Here is a 25,633-nt window from a genome sequence, read left to right as displayed (position 1 = left end):
TTCCCTGTTTTGCTCACAAAACAAACTTGGTGGTGCAGAGCTTTTTGAAAAATGACAGGGACGTGCATTAGATGCTGTCTGTGGCCGGTATAATATCTGCATATGTCTGGCATTCGGCAACAGCATGTAGGAGATTGTAGCAGCTACAAAAGCAATTTAATTTGCCCTGACACCAACTGAAGCAAGAGGTGTTGACAAGGTGGAATTCCACCCTTTAAATGCTTCTGCGGATGGAGGAACAGCAAAAAGCCATCCACGCTTACTCCACAAGCCTTGACATTGGGAAAGGAGAGGGGGATGTATTTTACTCAAGCGCAGTGGAGAATACTTTCCGTGTTGTGCAAGGTGCTGAAACCATTCAAAGTAATCACCTGTGAAATGAGTTCAGACACTGCTAGCTTGACTCAATTGATTCCCTTAATTAGACTTTTGGAAAAGTAGCTTGAGAAACTGAAGGAGGAGATTAAACAAAGCAATTATGCTAAGTATGTCAGACGTAGATCAAGTACTTTATTCACTTCACCAGGATCCAAGAGTTATCAAAATCTTAAAAATTGGATCACTACATTTTGGCTACAGTGCTTGATCCATGGTTTAAGAGCTATGTCTTCTCTTTGTTTACAACTGACCCATATCTGAAGAGATGCAAAGAGCTCCTGGTGAGCAAGATGACAGCTCAAGTGTTACTTGAGAGGATGGTGTCTCCTCCTTCAGTTTCTCAGTCAACTGCTGCTAGGAAAAAATGTAGCTTTCCCAAGAGACCCAGGGATGATGCCGATGACTCAGCACAACATTTTGACATCTGGTCTGGTCTAAAAGAATTGACCAAAAAACGTGACGCCTCTGCCGTAACTCCACCTGATGCTACTATCAACATCCAAAGGATGGTGGAGGATTATTTTAACGACAGCATAGAAATTGACACATCAGACAGACCCTTTACATACTGGGAGGAAAAAAAGGGAACTTGGAGACCCATGTACCAACTCGCTTTGCACTGTCTAAGCTGCCCACCTTCCAATGTGAACAGGAAAGAGTTTTCAGCACAGCCGAGAACCTTGTCGTCGATCGGCGTAGGAGGCTACTTCCTGAAAATCTGGAAAAGATGATGTTCATCAAAATTAACTTCAATTTCCACGAGGAAGGCCTTTCACACCAATTAATCAAAATACTGAGACTACTGTAATGGTGGATTCCAGTGGTGATGAATTAATAATGTGTGAAGATGATGTACATACTGATGAGGGTGAGGATGAGGCTGATGATGATGACAACAACATCTTGCCACAGTAGAGTTAATTAACAGCAATGTAGGTGCCTTAAGGCCATTGTAAGCTTGTTTTGTGGGGGCCCAAACAGACCAGGCACATCAGCCTCAAAAGTGGCACTCCTTGTCACTGAAGTGATTGGTATGTTAGTGTGCATGTCCTTTTTAAGATCCAACATAAGGGTGAGTGGGAGGGCACCATCTTGCACCACTTTTCCTTTCAGCTACCACTGTGTGCCAATGTTACCTACATGTGCTATATATGTGTTTTGCAAAAATCGTAGACACCCATTGATGATGCAGATGACTCAGCAGAACATTTTGACATCTGGAGGTAAATGTATCAAGGTCCGATTTTGCAAATCCAGCGATTTTATCGTGAGAGTTGAAACTCACAAATGTATGAAGCTGAGATTTCATGCAAAATCGCCAGAGTTGTGCTTCTGTCAAAATCGCTATTTGCAAAATCGCCAGAGATCAAACTCCCGACTGTTTGCCACTGCAGCTATACAAGTCTCCAATGTATGAAGCTGCGAGTAAGCAAACTCAGGAGAGTTTGCTTGAAAACACGCCAGATACAACACGCTGCTTGATAGCAGCGTGTTGTAGAAACACATCACTGTTATGCTGTTACGCAATGAACTACGCAAGTAGCGTAGTTCATTGCGCATGTGCTACGCTACTTGCGTAAGCTCTATTTACAGTATTAGGTGATTTCCCCAATAGCGTGGGAAAATCACATAATACAGTACATAGACCTTGCGCAATGAACGTACGTTCATTGCGTACCGGTCCTCCTACTAGGTAGGAGATGTTTGCGGCGGCTCCAGCTTTTTTTGTTTTTCTTCAAGCAAGTCTAAAGATTCATGGGATGTACAAATATGGGGCCCTCCTGGCAGAAGAAATGAAGACTTATAGCAACAAGGGGCCCCTTCTAGGTGAAGGCAAAAAAAGATTTTTCAAGCCCAAACTTTTGGATGGTACAAATACTGTGGGACTGGGGCAAGCCTGGACATTTGGATTTACAAATTCTTTTGGACATTTTTCAAGCCTGGACTTTTGGAAGGTACAAATACTGTGGGACCGGGGCAAGCAAGGACAATTTGGAACAGAAAGAAGACTTCATTGGTAAGTATTTTGGGTTTTATTATTTGTAATAAATATATGTGGTGTAAATGAGGGTGGTTACTGTGTTTATTGTGGGTTTTTTATTTTTATTAAATGTATGTGGTAATTACCAGGGTGTTGTGGTTTTGTTAACATTTTTTTTGTGGAACTACAGGTCCCAGCCAGCCAGGGATGTCAGGGCATGTTGGCACTTGTGGTTCTCCAAGTGCCAACATGCCCTAGCTGCCGTGGGTATGCTGGTGCTTGTAGTTATACAAGCAGCAGCATGGCCACACTATTTTGGGCAACCTGGCTGGCTGGGACTTGTAGTTCCACAAAAGAAAATGGCATCTGTTTGTTATTTTTATACTTTATTGCCAGTATTACCCTACTACCCACAGCCCAGGGGTGGTAGGAAGAGCCCTAGTGCTATCAGCACTGGGCTGGGGGTCTCTAGGGGGGGCGCTCATTTTTTTCGGCGGACCCCACTCCCTAGGGAATCCAGCCCAGGGCTGAACAGTCTAGGGTTGGTTAGTCAATATGGCAGGGGGACCCCTGCCGTGTGTCCCTCTGCTATAGTGCCGCCAACCCTGGCTGGTTTGCTTAGTGCTGGTAAAGTGAAAATCGGGGGGACCCCACGCAAACTTTTCCCCCCGATTTTCACGGGACCAGCAGTATTCAGGCAGCACTAGGGTTAAGCTGGAATAGAGGGGGGACCCCACGTTTTTTTTTTTTTTTTTAACTTTCTTTTATTCTTTACCATTTTGACATTCTGCCGGAGCTCCGGCAGCTGTATGACAGGGCAGTGTAACAGTGATGTGTTTACAAGTCGCTGCTACAAGACAGGAGAGTTTGCCAAACACAGGAGAGTTAGCTAAACACGGGAGTGTTTACATCGCAGCAAATCGCCAGAGACCAGCGATTTTGAAGATCAGTGTCAAAATCGCAACTTTATACATTTCAGTTTTTTTTCACTAAAATTGCGTTTTGCCGCGATTTTAACATGCTGTCAAACTTGGACCTTGATACATTTACCCCTGGTCTTGTTTGCTGTAAAAGAATTGACCAGAATTAGTGACACCTCTGCTGTAACTCCACCTGATCCTACTATCAACATCCAAATGTTTATTTTACATTTTTTTGAATGGTATAAAGACAACAATTTTATTAACAAAGAACAGCGTTGCTTGCAGAAGTAATGTAAGCATGGATGTCTAAATAGACATGTATATGTATTACCTTCCACTTTGCTGCTGTTTCATCAGTATTGCACAAAGTGTTTGTAATCTGCACTTTACCTCATAGGTACCTAACTATATTATAATTTTTGGGGAATTGGGGCTGATTCGAAGCTCAGTGATAAACTTGCTTTTTGCTGTGAATTACAATGGCTCTTTCTAGTGCATAGTTTGGCACCCTGGATTGGTTTAGGTCTGATAAAAGCACGCATCCCGGGGTTGGGGGGTTCAGTGCTCGTCGCCATGTATTAGCTGTAGAATTACCACAGTTATCCAAGGAACGGGTGGAGCGATCAAATGAGCCATAACTGATTTCATGATCCAAGGACAAACACTTTTCTTTTCTGTCACTGCTTTGTGGAAATGTTTTCTAGATGTGATATGAACTACCATGTGTTTGAGTAATTGCTCTGTCGCTTAGCATCCAGCCAGGTCCCTGCAGTCTTTGTTTGAAAGTGTATGAAAATAATATTGTGACCTGTGAGATGGTCAAAATTGACTGCAAATGACTTGAAATTAGTGTTATTTAAGGTTGATAATAATGTAGGGGGGTAAAAAGCAAAATTATGTGATTTTAGAAAAAAAATAGGGATCCAAAACCAAAACACGCTATTGTCTTTTGCCAGAACCAAAAGACAAAGTTAACCCAGATCCAAAACCAAAACCAGAACATGGGGGTCAGTGAACATCTCTAGTTAGAAGGCACATTTACACAGAATAATAGATCAACAGTGTGGAACATTACCCATATACGAATGTAAGTATATATCTCGTGAGCAACTCTGATTTAAATCATGTATGACTTAGCTGTTTATTTCACATAGTCATTGTCCTGCTTTGATTCACACTGCAGCATCACCATCTGGATTGTAAAAATTCTTGAGAGTTAGGGTGAAATGTGTTCTGCCATCAGCGAGGACTCATAATATTGATGAGAATACCATGGAGTAAGAAGTTGCATGTCACAAGGCCGTCTTTTTACTTCAGTGAACTCTACATGGTTTCTTTGCACCTCCAAAGTGAAATCGGGAAAAATGGCCACTACACGATTTTCAAACGTCAAAAGACCATATTGTCTAACCAGTTATAGGAATTATCTAAATCCTTAAATTGCAGGATTTTGTGCTCGGGAGCTTGGTTGTGGAGGTTGTGCAGGGAGACTAGGAGCTATTTCCAACATGAATGAAGGTGTAAAATCTTCCCTGTCAAATTCTTTCATAGGCTATTTCTGCAAGAAAGGTTTCAGGGTGAGATCCCTCTGCTCTGTCTGGTAGACCAATAACTCTTATGTTGTACCTGCGGAGTTTCTCTCTTTAAAATCAGAAAGTTTTTGAAACAAATTGCGAGACGTGGCTTGTAATTTACCCTCTCATAGGTGTAGTGACATCCACCAGAGTAGAAATCATGTGCTCTGCTTCCCCTACTCACTCTCACATTTTTTTAAGGTCTTTTATAATTCAGGATAGATCCGATTGGCCTTCACCTATCCTTTCAGTAACACATTTAACACACACAGGTGTTAGGAACTCCCAAGTCAGTACAGTGAAACTCGCGAACTACTCTGAAGGCCAGGTGTTCGCTGGAGCTCCTAGTGGTGGGGACAGACTGGGCTGTGGGCCGACCGAGGGTCGAGTAACGTATACTGACTTAAAGGAGTTCCCAGAAGTGGAGTGATTGGTGGACTGTAGTTTAAGAAGAATCCTAGGTCAAAAGGTCACAGGCACAGATGCAATATCCAAGGGCAAGCGAAGGGTCAAACTTACAGGCAGAGAAGCAAAATCCGAATTCCAGGCAAAAGGTCAAGGTCAGAAGAGAAGGGTCACAGGTCCAATAACAAGCAGGGGTCAAAACACGGGTAGTCAAATCCAAGGTAGCAGGAACCAAAACAGATAGCACAAGCAGGCAGCAGGACTGAGGACAGAACGCTATAACCAGCAATGAGGCTTATTCCTCATTGCCTTAAATAGTTCAAGCAGCCAATCCGAGAGGAGCCCACACAGGAGAAGCCTAATAGATAGAAGTGCTGGTGGCCAATCATAATGCAGTGCTCAGCTGCATACTAATAACTGACTCCTCTACGAGCTGCCTCCTAGGCACCTGGACAGCCATGATTGGCTCTCACCTAACTAGCCCTGTGCGCGCGCGCCCGCCTATTAACCAGCTGGCCGGGCGCGGCGTCTGGGAATCTGTAGCGTCCCGGTTGTTGCCCAGGCAACCGGGACGTGGAAATCCATTGTTCCATTCAGCCTGAACTGTTTACTGTTTATTTTGCCTACCCTGGACTATACTTTTCTGCAATAAACAGTTTAAAACGTTTATATCACGTGTCTGGCTCCATGTCTCTAATTAAGGAATTGGTTTTGAACAGAACCATTGCACATATACACTCTTACTGCGCTTATGTCCAACCTCTCTTTGGATACTGAGGTATGGAATCTCAGGTGTTGCTGAACCTAAACTAGATACATGATATGAATCAACTGAGGCAACTTGTCTGATATTTGGGAGTGTTGTGTAGTGGAGGATGTGCTCGATGAATAGAACGTGAATTGGTGGTGAAAGTGCTGTGTATGAGTCACGGTTAATATGTATGCTATTCAAGACATCAAGGGGCATATTCAATTAGCTGCCCCCTACTTCCCGATACCGCTACGCAGTAGATTTCCCTTCGCACCCCATTGGGTTGTCAAGGGAAATCTGGGATGAGGCGGTACCATAATTGCAATTTATGTGCACGGCTATGCCATGCCGCGATCCCGGAAGCTAATTGAATATGCCCCCAAATGTCCACATATTAATTAAGCATAATTATTTATTACAATAGAGTGTGCCACAGACACAAACGTACAAATAATTTATACTCCTCAGCTCATCTTCACCTAGACCATATAAAGAGCAAACAATTAACTGTATAACTTAACATATCTGAATGGGTCTGCAATGCCAAAAACAGATATATCTCTGCTTTCAGAGATTCCACCAGTAATGCACACTATTACTAAACCAGTAACCCTTTAATTGCCTTCTCAATATATTGACACATTCTAATAACTCTGTTAGCAAAACAATATCATACCTTCAAGACACAACAAATGTACTCAACATTCTACAAGACCGCACATGGAAAGACTCATGTATGTGGTGCACAATAGATATATGCTCACTATACACAAGCATCCCACACAACGAAGGTACACTAACAGGGACCACATTAGATCATTTAGACATTGACAGAGATCAAATAGACTTCATTCTTAAAAAGCATTTACTACATTCTCACCCACAATTATTTCATATTCCAAGACACATACTACCTCCAGACACATGGGAGTACATGGATGTAAAATGTCATATATTGTGGTTTATATAACACACAATACTCTTGTAAAGATACATGGGTGAATTTTTATATGGGAAGAAACAGAATCTAAACTGTAACTGTTAGGGCTAACGGCTACCAAGATAAAATTTTAGAACAGATGGTATAGAGGTCTTCACCTTTAGCAGCAGCCTTTCCCATAAACCTTTATGTCTCGCAGGTACTTATATGGCCCCAGGTCTTAAGCTCTTGCGTAGTAAAAGTTTATCTATGGTGGCCGTATTGCAGCTGGTATAGAGGTGATAGCCAAGTCTGGAGCTGGAGGTCAGAAGCAGGCCAGGGTCAGGGGTCCGTAGCAGGCAGAGTAGTCAGTGAAAGGCCTAAGGATCAGGGCTGGCAGCTAGCAGGGATATCCAAAAACAAAGCCAAGAGTCACAATGGAGAATGGGGCCAAGTAGTATGGTGTAGACAGGAACAGAACAGATCTGCAAAATGTGCAGCACACAGGACACTATAGCCAGCAGGGAGGCTAACCCCTCTCTGCCTTAAATATTAAATTAAATTAAATTGGCAAATCATAAAGAGAGGTTAACCACAAGAGGCTAATAATAATTAATTAGCTTACTTACTTTTACACATGCGCCCAGCTGTCCCCTAATGCCGGAACACTCGTTTGTATAGAGAGTCTCCCGCCCGTTGCCATGGTGGTGATCGGGACAAGGGAGAAGGAAGTGATGTCCCGGCTGTTGCCATGACACCAGAAGAGGAAGCAAGCAGAACTTGTAGGGAATGAAAGAAATGTCTTATCTGAAGATATTGGTAGAAAATCTTATGTGGTAGGTCCAATTTTGTGTTAAGTTCGGAGAATGAGGGGAAGAGACACATAGGGGCAATATCCCAGGCAAAGAGTATATTACAACGGGTCCAGTGTTGAAACATTTTGTAGTCCACACCTGGAGCAAATTCTGCATTATTCCACAAAGGAACTAATAATGGATATTCATAGATAAGAGTTACACAATCCCATATGGATGTGGAGAACCTTGCTGTGGAGATTTGAGCCGAAAGTTTAGTACTATGTTGCGGCAGTATACAAATCAAGAAATATGGGGAACATAGTTGTAACAGATCAGATTTTGTATGGGTCCAAACCAGTTGATGGTGTGGTGAATGCATTGTACAAGGTGAGTAGGTTGATAATATTTTAGTAAATATGGTAGACCCAGACCATCAGATGTTTCATCTGTGTTTTTTTTTGTTTTTTTTTTTAATAACAGTTTTTATTAAGAAATTTTCAAATACAGAATACAGTAAGGAAGACAACATCCAAACATTAAAAATTCACTGACAAGAATATGTTACAAAAGGTTGAACAGTATTTTGTTTGCATTCAGTAAATGTTAATGTCTGCTCACTTAATATCTTTTATAACTTGTTTTCTTAAGAGCAATAAAGATCAATTTGAGAAGTTAAACATTGTAATTTTTATTTTTACCATCAATTAAGAGTGAGTCTAAAATCAGAAAAATTATAATGACAATTCAACTAAGTGAATTGGACGTGTTCATTCAGATTCAATGACGAACATAGCATAAAATAATACTGGCTTTAGCAACAGGCAGGCGACCGTGGACAACTCCCGAGTATATAGTACAGTGGATGGGGGTGTACCCATCACCCCATCTCCTCAACATGTTTGTAATCTAAAGATCAGATGCGAATGAGGGTGGGGGTGAGCATAAGGAATGGGGGGGAGGGGGGCAGAAGACCGCTCCCTTACACAAAATCCCACATCAACAACTCCAGACCACCTACATCCATGTCAATTGCTCCCCAAAGCCTGGTACAACAACCATGTTGTGTCTTCAAACATCTTTAAAAATCCTTTTTGGGTATTCTGAGGGAGAGAGTCAATAAAAGTAGGGGTGTGCACCGGGCACTTTTAGTGTTTTGTGTTTTGGGTTTGGGTTCTGATTAGCTTGAGGTTTTGGGTTCTGATTTGTTTTGCCAAAACACCTGACGAAAGGTTTTGGTTCTGATTTAGGGTTTTAGGTTCTGATTTATTTTTAAAAAAGCATAAAAAGGGTTAAAATCAAGTTTTTTTTGTTTATTTTTCACTCCTACGCTATTATTAACCTCAATAAAATTCAATAACAATCATTTCCACTAATTTTCAGTCTATTCGGAACACCTCACACCTCACAATATTGATTTTAGGTACAATATTTGATTTTTTGGTACAGCAGCAACAGTGAACCTATTTGGAAATAGCAGTACCTATTTTTTGGTACAGCAGCAACAGTGAACGTAGTTTGGAATTGCAGTACCTATTTTTTGGTACAGCAGCAACAGTGAACGTAGTTTGGAATTGCAGTACCTATTTTTGGGTACAGCAGCAATAGTGAATGTAGTTTAATATCTGATACGTATCTATGTGGACTGCGTAGTGGAGTGGCCCGGTACCCAATTTGGTACCGGGGCCACAATATATCACCCTCAACTGGTCTGAATTCCACTGCACATATGGCTGCTCCTACATCCTCTGCAGCATATAGAGGGTGTAGTTCGAGCGCGTCACTACCTCTTGTTTTTGACGACCATGGTACAGAGCATTCATCATTGAGATCCCATCAAGTATGTCAAAGACAGACAGCGTCGAAGTGTTATTTGTTGACTTTGTGAACAAAAAAACAACAAAAAAACTGTCCCTGTTGCAAATCTTCGTGCAATGAAGAGTGACTTTTTCATTTAAAGGCTCAAGCTTTCAAGTGTAGTGTTTATAACATCATTACACCAACAGGTAAAAATCCTTTTAATTGGGATAATGGAGCCACAAAGGAAATTGCACATATGTAATGCCCGCACAATGTTACTGGCGTTGTCTGACACCACAAATCCCCAGGAGAGTGGGTTAAGCCACTGAGAGATTATTTCCCACAGTTTCTGGACTGATTCACCACTGGACTCAGCAAGGACAGAGCACTGGACTGATGCACCACTGGACTCAGCAATGACTTTTTTGATTTTTTTTTTTATATTTTTTTAAAAGGATTTTTGTAGAATTTTTCTTTTTTTTTTCTTTTTATGGAAGAATTTTTAATACTTTTAAAATAAATATGCACTTAGCAGAACAAAGCACAGGACAAAAGCTCCGCTGGACTCAGCAAGGACAGAGCACTGGACTGATGCACCACTGGACTCAGCAGGACAGAGCACTGGCCAAAGCACCACTGGACTCAGCAGGACAGAGCACAGGACAAAAGCACCACTGGACTCAGCAGGACAGAGCACTGGCAAAAGCACCACTGGACTCAGCAGGACAGAGCACAGCACAGCACAGCACGAGAAATAGCAGGACAGAGGACCACCTAACACACCCTCCCTCTTCCCTGATCAATGCCCGAGTGAAGATGGCGGCGGCAAGCGGGAATTTAAAGGTTCCGAGTATCGCGAGATCCGACAGCGGGATTATGACTCAGAGCCTCGTTTTAAGTTTCGTAATCGACGGGAATACCCTGACAGTGCTCGGATCTGACTCGGATCCGCAATGTTCGGGGGGGCTCGGATTCCAGGAATCCGAGTGCGCTCATCCTTAAATAAAAGGGCCCCATTTCTTGTAGAATCTCTCCACCCCTTTCTCAATATCTGGCAAGGTGGCTCTTCTATATAAATACAATGTATTAAAGAGTTCACTTTTCACTTCTCATAAAGATGGAGGGGATTTTTTAATCCAATGTCGAAAAATTACCAGTTTAGCTATTGTAATGGTAACCATGACAAATGGCTTAACATCCTGGGAATCTCTGGATGGGATAAGTTGATCGGTGTTTAAAGAGAATACGCATCCATACATTTTGTTTGCGTCCTGCCCACATATATTTGGAGAAAGTTTGTTGTAAATATTTGAGAATGTGTGTGGGTACATGAATTGGTAGTGTCTGCCGTAACTACAAGAGTCTGGGTAGAACCCAGAAATAATAAGTTTAGTCCATTGCATTAGTGTTATGGCTGTCAGGGAACACCATAAACTTGTAGAACAGGCAGTAGAGTGAAGTCCAGGCAAGGGTCGGGGGCCGGCAGTAGGCAACGTATCCAGAGAACAAACTAAGGTCAGAGGTCACAGGCGATTCAACGTGGACCAGAAACAAGCCAGGGGTCATACACGGGTAATCAGATCTAGAGACTCCGCACAGGAACAAGGAGCCTAGCTAAACCGAGAGCTATAACTGGCAGTGAGGCTCAGTCCTCACTGCCTTAAGTAGTGAGGGGAAACCGATAGGAGCATTTTGCCAGCGAGCCCCCTCCCTAGTATAATAGGAGCCTTAATTCCTTTTGCGCGCATGCGCCCGGCTATAAGACAGCTGGCCAGGCGCTGCGGCAGGGGAAACAGAGCGTCCCAGTTGTTGCCCAGGCAACCGGGACGTGGAGGGCGGAAGTGACATCCTGTTTGTCATAGAGACGGGCAGGACGCCCAAGGCAGCAGGAAGCGATCCGCGGCGGCCCGTCGGGGAGCCGTGGCTCGTAACAATTAGATCAGATTTAATTGTATTTATAAGCCTCCGGAAGTTGGCCGTGAAGAGCTGTGAATAGAATTTGGTTAAATCAATACCAATATATTTATTTTTTTGCTTTGCTACCGACATTATAATTAGTCTTCAGGTTTTGGGCAACATCAAGGGACATATTGAGATCCAGTATTTCGGATTTATCTACATTAATTCTATAGTTGATAAAGAGCTGTATTCTGCTTTTTTTTTTATTTAAGGAGGTTCAGTAATGCTATGTGGGGTTTAGTGACAGTCAAAATGACATCGTCGTCATATAAGGCAATATTGTAGTCTCTAGTGTTAGTGAGAATACCAGTGATGTCGGGAATGTTTCTTTTTTGTACTGCTAGTTCCATAATTAGAGCAAAGAGTAATGGTGGTAGCAGACATCCGTGTCGTGTAACATTACATATGCTGAAGGAGGTGGACGTGTAACCGTTGGCTTTCACTGTAGCTGTTGGGTTGTGAAAAAGAGCATAGATCCCTCTGCAAAAGGCATATTGGATTCTCATGCTTGCAAGAGTGTGTTGCATCAAAGGCCAGGCAACTCTATCAAAAGCCTTTTCAGCATCCAATGCAATAACAGAGCAGAAAGAGCAACAACATTAGTTACATGGATCAGATTGATTATTATTCTGGTGTTATCAAAAGCTTGTCTATCAAGGACAAAGCCAATCTAAACAGGATGCATCAATCCCAATTTATTTGCTAAAATGTTTGCAAAAAGCTCCAGATTCACATTAAGAAGGAAACTCAAAATGCATTCTATGGGAGGCCCAGAAAGCTACCATGCGTGGTATCCTAATTAAGATGTTTGCGACCTAGTGAAGAACAGAGAGGGAACATATAAAAGATCCGACGGCTATACCCCGTCTTTTAATGTCGGCAGTTTGATTGGCATTTAGCCTTTCAACATTTTTGTGTTGGCAGGTTAAGTGCCGACATTTACATTGATGGAAAGACGTACCCTACCCCTGGGGAGGTATTCTGGTCTACATCATCAGGTATTGTTTGAGATATCTAAAGAATACTTTCTTGTTTAATATGAAAGGATTCATTGAGTCACCATCTAGAGCAGTCACTTGATTCTTGGACAATATGTAATGTTAACTCTAAGGCCTCAAGGTCAGACCAGGACACGTGGAAGATCTGGACCCCCTCCAATTACTCTGTAGTCAATTGATCTACAAAAAAGTAATCAATTCTCGGATATAGATCATGTGGGGCCGAAGAATGTGTGTAGGCTCTAGCAGTTGGGTATGATACCCACCAGGTGTCGCACAGATTGATTAATTGGGATTTCACTTTACAGGAATGTTTGGCATGTACTGAATGGAAATGTGTAGGGTTTGAACGATCTAGGAGTGGGTCTAAAATAGTATTGAAGACTTCTCCTATGATGGTCATGCCTCCAGTAGATTGAGCAAACTGTTTGAAAAAATCGGTATAAAAGGAACCACACTGCAGGTTTGGAGCATAAGTGGATGCTAGAGTTATGGGGGTTTGGTTCAAGTATAATATATCTACCAAGTATATTTGTGGTAATTGTGTTTATTGTAATTGGAACCCTATGGTGTATTAGTATTGCTGTACCTCTACTTTTCACATTTACAGAAGCGTAAAAAGCATGTTGATATGTGTTAGAGGCTAGAGATGGGTGTGGATCTTTAATGTGTTTGTCCTGTAGGAGGATTAAGTCAGAATCTTTGAGCTTGAATTATTGCAGTGCCATAGTTCTTTTATTTGGTAATTTAAGACCAATGTGAAGTATGGTAAATAAACAGGAATCCAATGTGTTTCCCTGTGACTTGCGGGCTTCATCAAGAATCAGGGATGAAGCCCGCAACTTGCAGGGGGATTGCGTTAGATTTCTGCTTATTTACCACACTTCACATCTACTACAACTCTGATCGGATCAGAACTTATCTTCTATTGCATTTGGAATCCCAGCCACAAGTTTGTGGTATACACGCCGCTCACCTGCCGGACAGGGGCGAGTGGAATTACAGCTGTGCAACAAAGTGCCAGTAAGAATTACTTGCATGGACTCTGTACATATGCCTACCCTTGACATTGTATGCCGCTCCCCGCAGATCAATAAGGGGAGGTAAGTAACATCCAGGATTCGCATTTCAGGAGGAAAAACGCAGGTTCATTGATCACATATATCTACCAATGTAAGTCGGAACTCTCATGCTCTGGCAATACATGCAGGACTGAGTTACTTTACTGGATTTATCAACTGCCATCACGCTTATTGGTTACAAACTTTGCATTGACATTCTATTCTGGAGCTGGGATCCTCCAGTTGGAGACACTGTTTGGCAAAGACTTTATTGGATAGACAGAAGAGACTGCCTCTGGTTCACCATATAAGGATATAGGAAATTCATGGTCCCCATAGACTGTGCCTTATACGTGACTTTGCTTCATGTATCACACATATTTGCCATCACCAGGATAATTGCTTTTATATTGTGCACCTACTGGTACTAAAATAATAATTTTATGTGCATCTTTCGTCTGTTCACAGGTGTACAAACAAGAATCTCTATGCAGGTTACTGTGTTTTGGCCAGGACATTAATTGCACCCTTCTTTACATGTATGTTTATGCTGGTGTCATGAGCCACAGTGATCCGCGGCTCGCTTCCTCCATTGGCGTCCCTGCAGTCCTGGCAACAACCAGGATGTCACTTCTGCTTCCAGTCATCCCGACCGTCTCCATGGCAACGGCCGGAAATCTTTCTGAGCAGTGCCGCATCCTGGCAACGTTGGGCAGCCGGGCACGTGCGCATAGGAATAAACAGCCTGCGTACTAAATAATTTGCCAGTTAATTCATTAGGCATTAGGGCTTAGCCTCCCTGCCGGTTATAGCGTTTCCAGTCCTGTGCTGTTGCTGACCTGCTGTTGGATTCCTGTCTGTCTGATCTTCCGTTGTGACCTTTGCCTATACCTTGGACTTTGCCTGTTTGCCTGTGACCTGAACTTTTGGCTTGTATTCTGGACTTCGCTGTTTCGCCTGTTACCCTGATCTCTGCCTGGATATTGATATGCCTGTCTGCTGCTGATCTCTGACCTCGGCCTGCAACTGACTACCCGCTCCATTCTGGGCTAGAGCCTCCAGTTCAATCTGCGCTATGAAAACGGAAAAAGAAAAGGTACTACTAATAAAGAAGGCACACTTATTAGAAAGTTACTATATTTAGAGGAAAGACACTCTATAGTAATGAAAAATAGAGGTGAATGGAAATAAATGGACACCACACAATAAAAACTAATATTTATTGATATATAGTTAAAATAAAAATAAATGGGTTTAAAAAGCGAAATATTAAAATTGCGGGGTCTTGGTCAGGATCATATATGCAAAAACCGGGGATAACGTGTTTCCCAATTTCGTGGATGTGACTCGGGAACTGCTAAATAATTGATAAGTGTCTGTATTCTAAATTTAGTAAATTAACTGTATATCAGTTTCAAAATATCAGAGAAACGATAAGAATATAGTATTTACAATTTCAGCTTTATTTTATAATTGTTCATAGCTACAGCATTATTGGAATGTCCCAGCTATTGTCCTAAAGGCAGGACAGATTATTCATATAAGTTACAAAAATATCCTTTTAATAAAAGTTATGAAGATACATATGGTTTTTAAATTAGGATCATGTAAGGTAAGTGTGTTTCTTATTATTTCAAAATGAATATACTTCTTTCACATAAAGATGGGGGTCGTAAAGGCATATATGTTGTCGAAGTCGTATAATTGGATGAACGAAAGTATATTGGTTAATATTGTTTTGCTGTGCAATTGCGATCAGTATGCCACGTAACACATGGCATAGCGCGATCGCACGGTAAAATAAGCACGCACACACTCGCAATCTAACATTTAGTTATTTATATATTTCATATTTATATTGGTTCCATTGCACAGTGATGTAGGAGCAGATAGTATTTAGTTTATTATTTGTTTATATATTATGATTATATGTACACTTTAGTGTTATTTGAGGTTTAGGTTGCAGGAATTGTTTAGTATCATTTTAATCCCCTATTCATCAGCAGTTGTCCGGTTCATTCGCCGAAGAGATCGCACATTGCATACTCTAGTTATTAATGTTAGGGAATAAATGATCAGAGTGATACCAACTGTAATATGCTAATAGACTAGTTGAAACTGGAGTCTTGGCGGGAAAGTCAGAGCACAACCCCTGGAGAGATGACCCCCACCTTTGGATATTTTGGTTTGAACTGGCTTATGACCTGCAGCACACTGGACCTTCCTGATACCTGGACCAATAGAAGCAAGCCACACCATCTGCATTGTTTTCACTGTAACACAGAGTGTATATAATACTGCTCTAGCTGGTACCAAGTCAGTCTTCTCTGACCACAGTATTCTGGAATGAAGTACTGTACACTGGTACCAGTGGGAGCGAAGCTTAGCGAGCGCATGCGGGCGCGGTATGTATGTATCTTTTTGGTATTGGCTGTACTGTATTATAATTATGTGACTGCTCTGGCCGCAATCTAACAAGTCCCGAAATTATTATTTTTTTCGGGAACTTGTCTTGATAATGTTATCAAAATTGAAAAAATCCAATGCTGTCAGCTCTGCTCCGAAGAGCAGAGCTGGACAGCGCATGTGTGGAGGGATCACATGATCCCTCCCTGTCACTCACAGCTCTCTCTCTGCAACGATAGTTGCAGAGACAGAGAGGGGATCTTTGCGCGCATGTGCAGCACATGCGCAATTGAAGAATGAAGAGAACGAGGAGAAGACCCGGAGACATCGCTTCCGTAGAGGGGGGTAAGTATGATTTTTTTTATCACAGAAACAGCAGTTTTTGGAAACTGCTGTTTCTGTGATCTGTCGTTCATAAATTTGAGAAATAGTTCAATCCTTATCCATGCGATAAGGATTGATAACTATTTCTCACTTTTGCCGAACATTGATAAATGTGCCCCTTAGACATCAGGTACTTGCTCATTGAATATCACTTATAAATATCGGCATTTAGAAATGAACCCAATAATCGTTATTTATTATTAATTATTAGAGGTACTCTAATTACTACCCAGCTTATATCCACATAAGTGTTTTTTAGTTATTTAGTTATTATCCCATTGTTGTTCCTAGAACATGTAGTTCTAAATCATCATTTTATAATGTACGGAGTCTGTCCTAAAATTCACACAGACACCGCCCGCTGAACAACATGGACATAAATCCCAGGTCACTGTTGTCTTTCATATACAGATATAAATTTTGTAATTATTTGCCCTCATAACAATTATAATCTGAATGTATTAATATAAAAGAGGTGCATCCAGGATCATCGTATTTCGTTCATGTTTAGCTGTCCCGCTGTTTATTAATCCGAACATATGGTAATCTGATATGAGCAACGTCCGTCATGGATGTCCAGGGAGTAATACGTATGCCGATTATAAAACAGACTCTCAATTGAACACAGAAGCATACAAATTTATCAGTCTTAAATCAGACTGCAACATACTAACAACAGATTTATCACATGTGTTGCATATCGGAGATTCTTCAGGTTCTGACATATAGTCGATATCTATCAAGTCCCTTACTTAGGTATCATACCGATTGGGACACATGTTTATATGTGAAAGCTAATAAGTATTTGCATTGTGGGACAGTAATTTGAGAGAGTTTGGGTCGGAGTTTTGTTTTTTTTAGAATAGGAGTAATCACTGCATGCTTGTATAGTGATGGAAAGATGCCAGTAGAGAGTGAGAGATTACAGATTTGAGTTAGAGGTGAAATGAGTACAGGAGACAGGGATCTACCAATTTGCGAGGGAATAGGATCAAGAGGACAGAAGGTAGAGTAGGAAGATAAGAAGAGAGTAGAAATCTCCTCTTCATTTGTGGGGTCAAATGAAGAGAGGGTGTCAGAGGGTAGCGGGAAGGAATTGAGCCAATTGCTTGTCGAGGAAGAGGATACCATTTCTAGTCTGATCTTATCAATCTTGTCCTTGAAGTAGGAAGCAAGATCCTGAGCACTGATAGTAGATGGAGGGTTCGGGGTGGGAGGATTGAGAAGATGATTAAATGTATTGAAAACGCGTTTGAGATTAGAAGCCTGAGCATAGATAAGAGATTGGAAGTATGTTTGTTTTGCAGTGTCCAGAGCAATTCGATAGGAGCGGTAGACAGAAGTATATGTGAAAAAGTCATTAGAGCTTCGAGATTTACGCCAGTGACATTCTGCTTCACGGGACAGTTTTTGAAGATTTCGTGTTGCTTTGGTGTGCCACGGTTGACATCAAAGTCGACGTGTAGTATGTAGTGTCGCTGGAGCCACTTGATCAAGGGTCGTTGCTAAGGTTAGGTGAAAATGAGGTACTGCCATCTCAGGGGATGAGAATGTAGAGATAGGAGAGAGAAGGAGTTGGAGAGAGGTGGAAAATTGTTGAAGATTAATAGATTTCAGATTTCTGCGGGTATGAGGAGGCTTGGTAGAGTTAGACAGTAGAGAGGTTAGAGCAGTGGGGGTGAGTGAGTAGCTGATAAGATGATGATCCGAGAGGGGGAAGGGTGTGTTAAGATAATTAGAAACTGAGCATAGTCTAGAGAAAACAAGATCAAGGCAGTGGCCATCCTTTTGAGTAGATGATTCAATCCACTGGGAGAGGTCAAGTGAGGAGGTTAGAGAGAGTAGTTTGGAAGCAGCCTTGGAATGTGGGTTATCAATGGGGATGTTGAAGTCACCCATGATGATTGTGGGGATGTCTGAAGATAAGAAGTGAGGGAGCCATGCAGAGAAATCCTCAATAAATTGTTGGTGTGCTCCAGGCGGACGATAGATCACCGCAACACGAAGAGAGAATGGATTAAAAATGCGAATAGCATGTACTTCAAAAGATGTGAACGTGAGTGATGGGACATTTGGTATAACTGTGAACGTGTACTGTGGGGAGAGAAGAAGTCCAACCCCACCTCCTTGTCTGCCTTCAGGTCTGGAGGTGTGGGTGAGATGAGGCCACCATGTGAAAGTGCTGCAGGTGAGGCAGTGTCTGATTGCACATGTTTCTGTTCTTGCCAGAAGGTTGAGGTTTTTTTGAGAGGATATATATATATATATTAACTTTTGATCGTATGTGATCACACAAAAGAGATATACTTACCAGAATATATACTTACCTTATACCATTCAAACTCGATAAACATATATGCCTTTACGACCCCCATCTTTATGTGAAAGAAGTATATTCATTTTGAAGTAATAAGAAACACACTTACCTTACATGATCCTAATTTAAAAACCATATGTATCTTCATAACTTTTATTAAAAGGATATTTTTGTAACTTATATGAATAATCTGTCCTGCCTTTAGGACAATAGCTGGGACATTCCAATAATGCTGTAGCTATAAACAATTATAAAATAAAGCTGAAATTGTAAATACTATATTCTTATCATTTCTCTGATATTTTAAAACTGATATACAGTTAATTTACTAAATTTAGAATACAGATACTTATCAATTATTTAGCAGTTCCCGAGTCACATTCACGAAATTGGGAAACACGTTATCCCCGGTTTTTGCATATATGATCCTGATCAAGACCCCGCAATTTTAATATTTCGCTTTTTAAACCCATTTATTTTTATTTTAACTATATATCAATAAATATTAGTTTTTATTGTGTGGTGTCCATTTATTTCCATTCACCTCTATTTTTCATTACTATAGAGTGTCTTTCCTCTAAATATAGTAACTTTCTAATAAGTGTGCCTTCTGTATTAGTAGTACCTTTTTTTTTTTTTCAGTTTTCATGCCATTTATTACTACTAAAAGTAGCACCTTATATTAATATTCAGACACTAATTATTTCAATTGTACAAGTTGCAACTAAATATTACACACAATACAATATGAACCAATACTAAGTAAAAATTTCTTGTGCGGGAGATTATATACATTACTTATGCTAGAACAATCTGCGCTATGGCCATCATTGATGAGCTTTTATTACTCTGAGCTTAAGACCTGGGGGCATCTGAGCACCTGTGAGCATATAAAGCTCTATGGGAAAGGTGGCTGCTAAACGTAAAGACCTCTACTCTGACTTTTCTAAAAGCTCATCTTGTGGTATGAGCCCTAACATTATAACCGGCCAGTGAACTGATTCGAGAGGATTATTCATGGATGAAAATGGGACAAATCCCTCTCCAGCCGAATTCTTAGCAGGACAGATCCAAACCCTGTCCCAGATGGTCCAAGGATTATCGCATTGCTTATCTGCACAAGAGGAAGCCTCCTGGACTTTGCAAGCCCAACAAGTTCCCCTGGCACCTGTAGAACCTAAGTTGAATCTGCCAGACTGTTTCTCTGGAGAGAGAGCTTTATTCCACAATTTTAAAGAAAGTTGTAAGCTTTATTTTCGGCTATGACCCCACTTCAGCTTGTATTATAATGTCCCTTCTCCAAGGTGACCCCCAGTCCTGGGCGTTCAGTCTGGCTCCTGCAACTTCTTTATTACAGTCCGTTGATGCAGTCTTTAATGCTTTGGGCCTGCTTTATGATGATCCAGATCGGGTGGCCTCAGCCGAGGCTCACCTTAGGGTCTTAAGGCAGGGTATGCGCTCTGCTGATGAATACTGTGCCGAACTAAGGTGATGGTCTGCTGACAGCGAATGGAACGATCCTGCATTGCGGAGTCAATTTCGCTTAGGTTTGACGGAGCAGATCAAAGACGTTTTAGTACAGTATCCTTCTCCATCATCTTTGGAAAATCTTATGCAGCTGGCCATCAAAATTGACAGACGGATCAAGGAGAGGAGGGCGGAAAAGCAGGTACCTTCCTGTTCATCATCGGCCTTTGCTCCTACATCAATGGACATTGAAGAGCTTATGCAATTAGGAGCCTTCCATCTTTTTGAAGAAGAAAAAAGCAGAAGACCGATCCAAGGTCTGTGACTCTACTATGGCATCAAAGGTCATTTTTCCCGTTCCTGCCCTAATAAGTCGGGAAAAGAGTTGGCCTAGGAATTAAGGAGGAGGTTCACTTAGGTCTGCAGATCATCTCCTCCAAAAATGCAGTTTGGGTTTTGCACTTATGGTGCTCATTCCTTTGATATCTCAGCCTCTAAAGATAGTGGTGCCGCTGGTAACTTTCTGGACATTGGATTTGCCAAATCTTCTGGGATTCCTTTCAAAAGTATCAGTACTGCTATAACTGTATGTGCCTTGGTTGGAGGGCGACTTCCAGGTGGCAAGGTCTTGTGTGAAGCACCCCTGCTACAGTTGATGGTGGGAACTCTTCACTCATAAACTTTGTCCTTCTATCTCATCAATTGCCCGTCTGTACCGTTAATACTGGGGCATCCCTGGCTTCGCCTCCATAACCCTGTAATAGATTGGGCTCAAGAGGAAATTATTCAATAGAGTTCCTCGTGTTCTCAGACTTGTTTGAGCTTGCATCTTCGAATTCTGCAGCCTGCTTCTGAGTTACTTCCTCAATAGTATCGTGAATTCTGGGATTTATTCTCTAAAAAAGCGGCTGACACTCTGCCTCCACATCAGGATTTCGATTGTGCCATCAAATTTATTCCGGGTGCTAAATTACCAAAAGGAAGACTGTATTCACTCTCTGGTCCTGAAACCAAGGCCATGCAAGAGTATGTCAAGAAAAATAATCAAAAAGGGTTTATTATGTCTTCAAAATATCCGGTTGGAGCTGGCTGTTTCTTTGTTTCCAAGAAGGATAGTGGACTGCTTCCTTGTATCAACTTCAGAGGCCTTAACAAAATTACTATAAAAAACACCTACCCACTTCTTCTCATCTTGGTCCTGTTGATCAAGTTAGAGGTGCTACCATCTTCACCAAAACTGATCTCCGCTGGGCATTCAATCTCATCCGCATCAGAGAAGGAGATGAGTGGAAGACGGCTTTCAATACCCATTCCGGCCACTACGAGTATTTGGTTATGCCGTTCGGTCTTTGTAACGCAAGAGCTGTTTTCCAAGACCTCATTAATGAAGTGCTCAGGGAGTTCCTCGATCAGTTTGTGGTCGTATACTTGGATGACATACTAGTATACTTCCACTCCTTGTTTCAGCATCGGCTCCATGTTCAGCAGGTTCTTCATAAATTACGGGACCATCATCTTTTTGCCAAACTTGAAAAATGTGAGTTTGAAGTTCGGAATGTATCATTCCTAGGAAATATAATATCCTCTACCGGATTCTCTATGGACCCAAGTAAAGTTCAGGCTATTCTGGATTGGGTGCGGCCCATTAATCTGAAAGCTGTCCAAAGGTTTCTGAGTTTTGTCAATTACTACTGAAGATTTATCCAAGGCTTTTCTGATTTGGTAACTCCCATTGTTGCCCTTACTTGGAAGGGGGCAGATCCTGGTAATTGGTCCTCAGAGGCTATCAAATCCTTTTGAAGCTCTAAAAAAGCATTTATCTCCACCCCACCCCTGTCTTGAGACATCCTAACCCTGAGTTGCCCTTCATTCTGGAGGCTGATGCCTCCGACATTGGTGCTGGCGCTGTTCTATCTCAGAAGGATCCTAGTAATCACTGACTGCTTCCTTGCGCCTTTTTCTCCCGCAAGGTCTCTGCTGCAAAGGCCAACTATGATGTTGGCAATCGGGAGCTCTTAGCCATCAAATGGGCTTTTGAAGAATGGCGTCACTGGCTGGAATGAGCCATCCATGTCAACTCAGTCATCACTGACCATAAGAACCTCCAGTACATTGAATCTGTAAAACGGCTGAATCCTAGGCAAGCCCGTTGGTCATTGTTCTTTATCCACTTCCCTTTTATTATTACTTATAGACCAGGATCCAAAAATGTCAAGGCGAAAACTTTATCCAAAAGTTTTTTCTCTCATCATGCACCAATTCCAAAACCGTTGCCTATAATACCGCCTTCAGCTATTCACGCGGGTTTAGCCCAGGACTTGGGTATAACCCTTCGGAGATTTCAAAAATTGGCTCCCTCTGAGACACCCGCAAACCGCTTATTTGTGCCAGTACATCTTCGAAAGGCTGTCCTCATTGAAACCCACAAAAGTAAGACTGCTGGACATCCTGGTATCTTTAAAACTATGGAAATCTCTCCCGTTCTGTTTGGTGGCCCACCATGTCTTCAGATGTTCGAGACTTTATTATGTCCTGTGAAATTTGTGCTAAAAACAAAACTTCTAGAAACCGCCCTTTGGGTTAGCTTATGCTTATCTGTTCCTACAAGACCTTGGACACATTTGTCTATGGATTTTATTGTGGATCTCCCATCTTCAGCAGGCCACAATACTATTTGTGAAATGGTTGATCGCTTTAGTAAAATGTCTCACTTCATACCTTTAACCAGACTTCCTAGTGCACAGAGTTTATTGGCACTTTTTGTCCAGCACATTTTTTGGCTCCATGGCCTACCTTTAGATATTGTCTCTAAACGTGGCTCTCAATTTATTGCCCAGCTCTGGAAGTCTTTTTGTGCACTCCTTGGAGCAAATATCATCCTTTCTTCAGCATACCATCCACAATCCAATGGACAAACTGAAAGGGTTAATCAATCCCTGAAGCAATTTCTACACTTGTATACTTCTGAATTCCACAACAACTGGTCAGCCCTGTTACCATGGGTGGAGTTCGCTTACAACAACTTCTGCCATTCCGCCACTTGTATCTCTTCATTGTATTGCAATGTTGGTTTTCATCCTAGGCCTAACTCATTGGCTTCTCTTAACCCTTCTGGTCTCCCTGGCATACGCTCCACGGCCTCTAGTCTTAAGAATATCTGGAAGAAAGTTCACTCTGCTTTAAGGCGAGCCTCGTTTCAGTCCAAAAAAATTTGTGGATCAACACAGTAGAGGCTGCTCTTTCAAAGTAGGTCAGAAGGTTTGGATCTCCATCCGTAATATCAGGCTCAGAAAACCCTGTAAAAAGCTCAGACCCTGATTTATTGGCTCCTTTTCCATCATTAAGCAAGTTAATTCTGTGGCCTTCGGGTTAAAACTTCCTCGCTCTCTGAAGATTCAAAACACTTTCCATTGCTCTTTGCTCAAACCTGTCATTTGTTCAAGCAAGTTTAGAAGTTATCAATCTTTGAGGCCTCACTCAATGTGGAAGGACATCGGGAATTTTTAATAGAAAACATACTTTATTCCAAGTCCAGGGGCAGAATCACTTTTTGGTCCAGTGGAAAGGCCGTGGTCTGGAGGAACGGTATTGGGTTCCGCGGGGGTGTCTACATGCTGATAGGCTTATCAAGGAGTTCTTTAAACAGTTCTCTAGGAAGCCAGAGTGTTGGGGTTCCTTAATCTCTCCTCAAGGGGAGGGTTACTGTCACGAGCCACGGTGATCCACGGCTCACTTCCTCCATTGGTGTCCCAGCTGTCATGGCAACAGCCAGGACGTCACTTCTGCTTCCCGTCGTCCCGACTGTCTCCATGGCAACGGTCGAGACATTTTCTGAGCAGCGTCGCATCCCGGCACCGCTGGACAGCCGGGCGCGTGTGCATAGGAATAAGCAGCCTGCAGGCTAATTAATTTGCCAGTTAATTCATTAGGCAGCCTCTGAGGATACTTGAAGGGCAGGGTCCTGATTGGCTCTTTTTGCAGTATTTAAGGCAAGGGAGGACTTAGCCTCCCTGCCAGTTATAGCGTTTCCAGTCCTGTGCTGTTGCTGACCTGCAATTGGATTCCTGTCTGTCTGATCTTCAGTTGTGACCTTTGTCTGTACCTTGGACTTTGCCTGTTTGCTTGTGACCTTGACCTTTTGGCTTGTATTCTGGACTGAATGTCTGTTATATGGCAAGTAGTAATTTTAGTACTGTAGGGCTTATAAGTATCGTTATTCCCCTGTCGTTTAAAACGTTGTTGGGGGTTGACAGTGCCATGGTAACGAGTACCAGCGGGCTCTTTTGCAGAGAACCCGCTTCCTGCTCTAATTATAGACCAATATCATTATTAAATGTTGACCTTAAAGTTCATGCAAAGTAATTAGCAAATAGAATGAATTCCCTTCTTCCCTCCTTGATACACCCAGATCAGGTCGGTTTTATCCCTGGTCATCAGACCTTGGATAACCAAGATGAGGCATTGAGCTCATCCCTCTATTCCGTCCACTCTATTCATGTGCCTAAAACACTATGTTTAATTATAGCGCTTGACACTGAAAAAGCTTTCGAGTTCGATCGTATCTCATGAACGTTCATGTCTAGAGTTCTGAGAACTATGGTGTTCATTGGCAAGTTCCTTGACAGACTATTAGCTTTATACCAATCCCCTAGGGCAATGGTATAGGCTAAAAGAGTTGCTTCATCTCCTTTTCTAATCTCAAGTGTCACATGGCAAGGCTGTCCCTTCTCAACCTTAATGTTTGCATTCTTAATCAAGCCCTTAGCTGCAAAAATTAGTTCAAACAAAGCTATTTCGGGAATTAAAGTGGGGAAGACAGAACACAACATTTCCTTGTGCACAGATGTCATCATCCTAACTTTAACTGATCCATCCAAATCATTCTAAAGACCTTGAATTCTATAGCCATCTCTCAGGTTACAAAAAAATCCTCAAAAAAACAAAAATATTTGACTTCTATCTCACAAATTCCATCAGAATAGACCTGGCCCAAAAATTCTCCTTCACATGGCAATAAAGAAAATTAAACACTTGGGCATTCACATTACAAAACAATAGTCAGCTATTTCAAGCTGACATACTACACAATTCATATGGGTATACACAAAGAGAGGAGAAGCAGAAGTATATAACAAGGCCCTCCGGGGTGATCAATAATATATAAAATCATGAATTTTATCAGTATGCATTAAATAGGTTTTATTATTGGTTTCAAGAAGGAGTATCAAAATAATAACACCTGTCATTATGACTCCTTGAGCATTAGCTAGAATCCTATTATGCAATTAGCAGACATAGTGTCTTATCAGCTTTTCTATTATTCACGTCAACCTTGGCTACTTGATAGAAATTATTAGGCAGTCAGTTTTTTTGACACACTATTTACTGCTCGGAAGTGCAGCTGATATGATGCTGTACTCTATGACGCTAAAAATTATTAATCGGTCTAATCAGTAAGCCTGAACATTGTGTGGTATCTTATCTCTGTGTCCTAGTGGGATTCTACCTGATATTAG

This window comes from Mixophyes fleayi, chromosome 7 (assembly GCF_038048845.1).
Source record: "Mixophyes fleayi isolate aMixFle1 chromosome 7, aMixFle1.hap1, whole genome shotgun sequence".
Taxonomy (NCBI): Eukaryota; Metazoa; Chordata; class Amphibia; order Anura; family Limnodynastidae; genus Mixophyes; species Mixophyes fleayi.
This window is presented reverse-complemented; position numbering follows the sequence as displayed.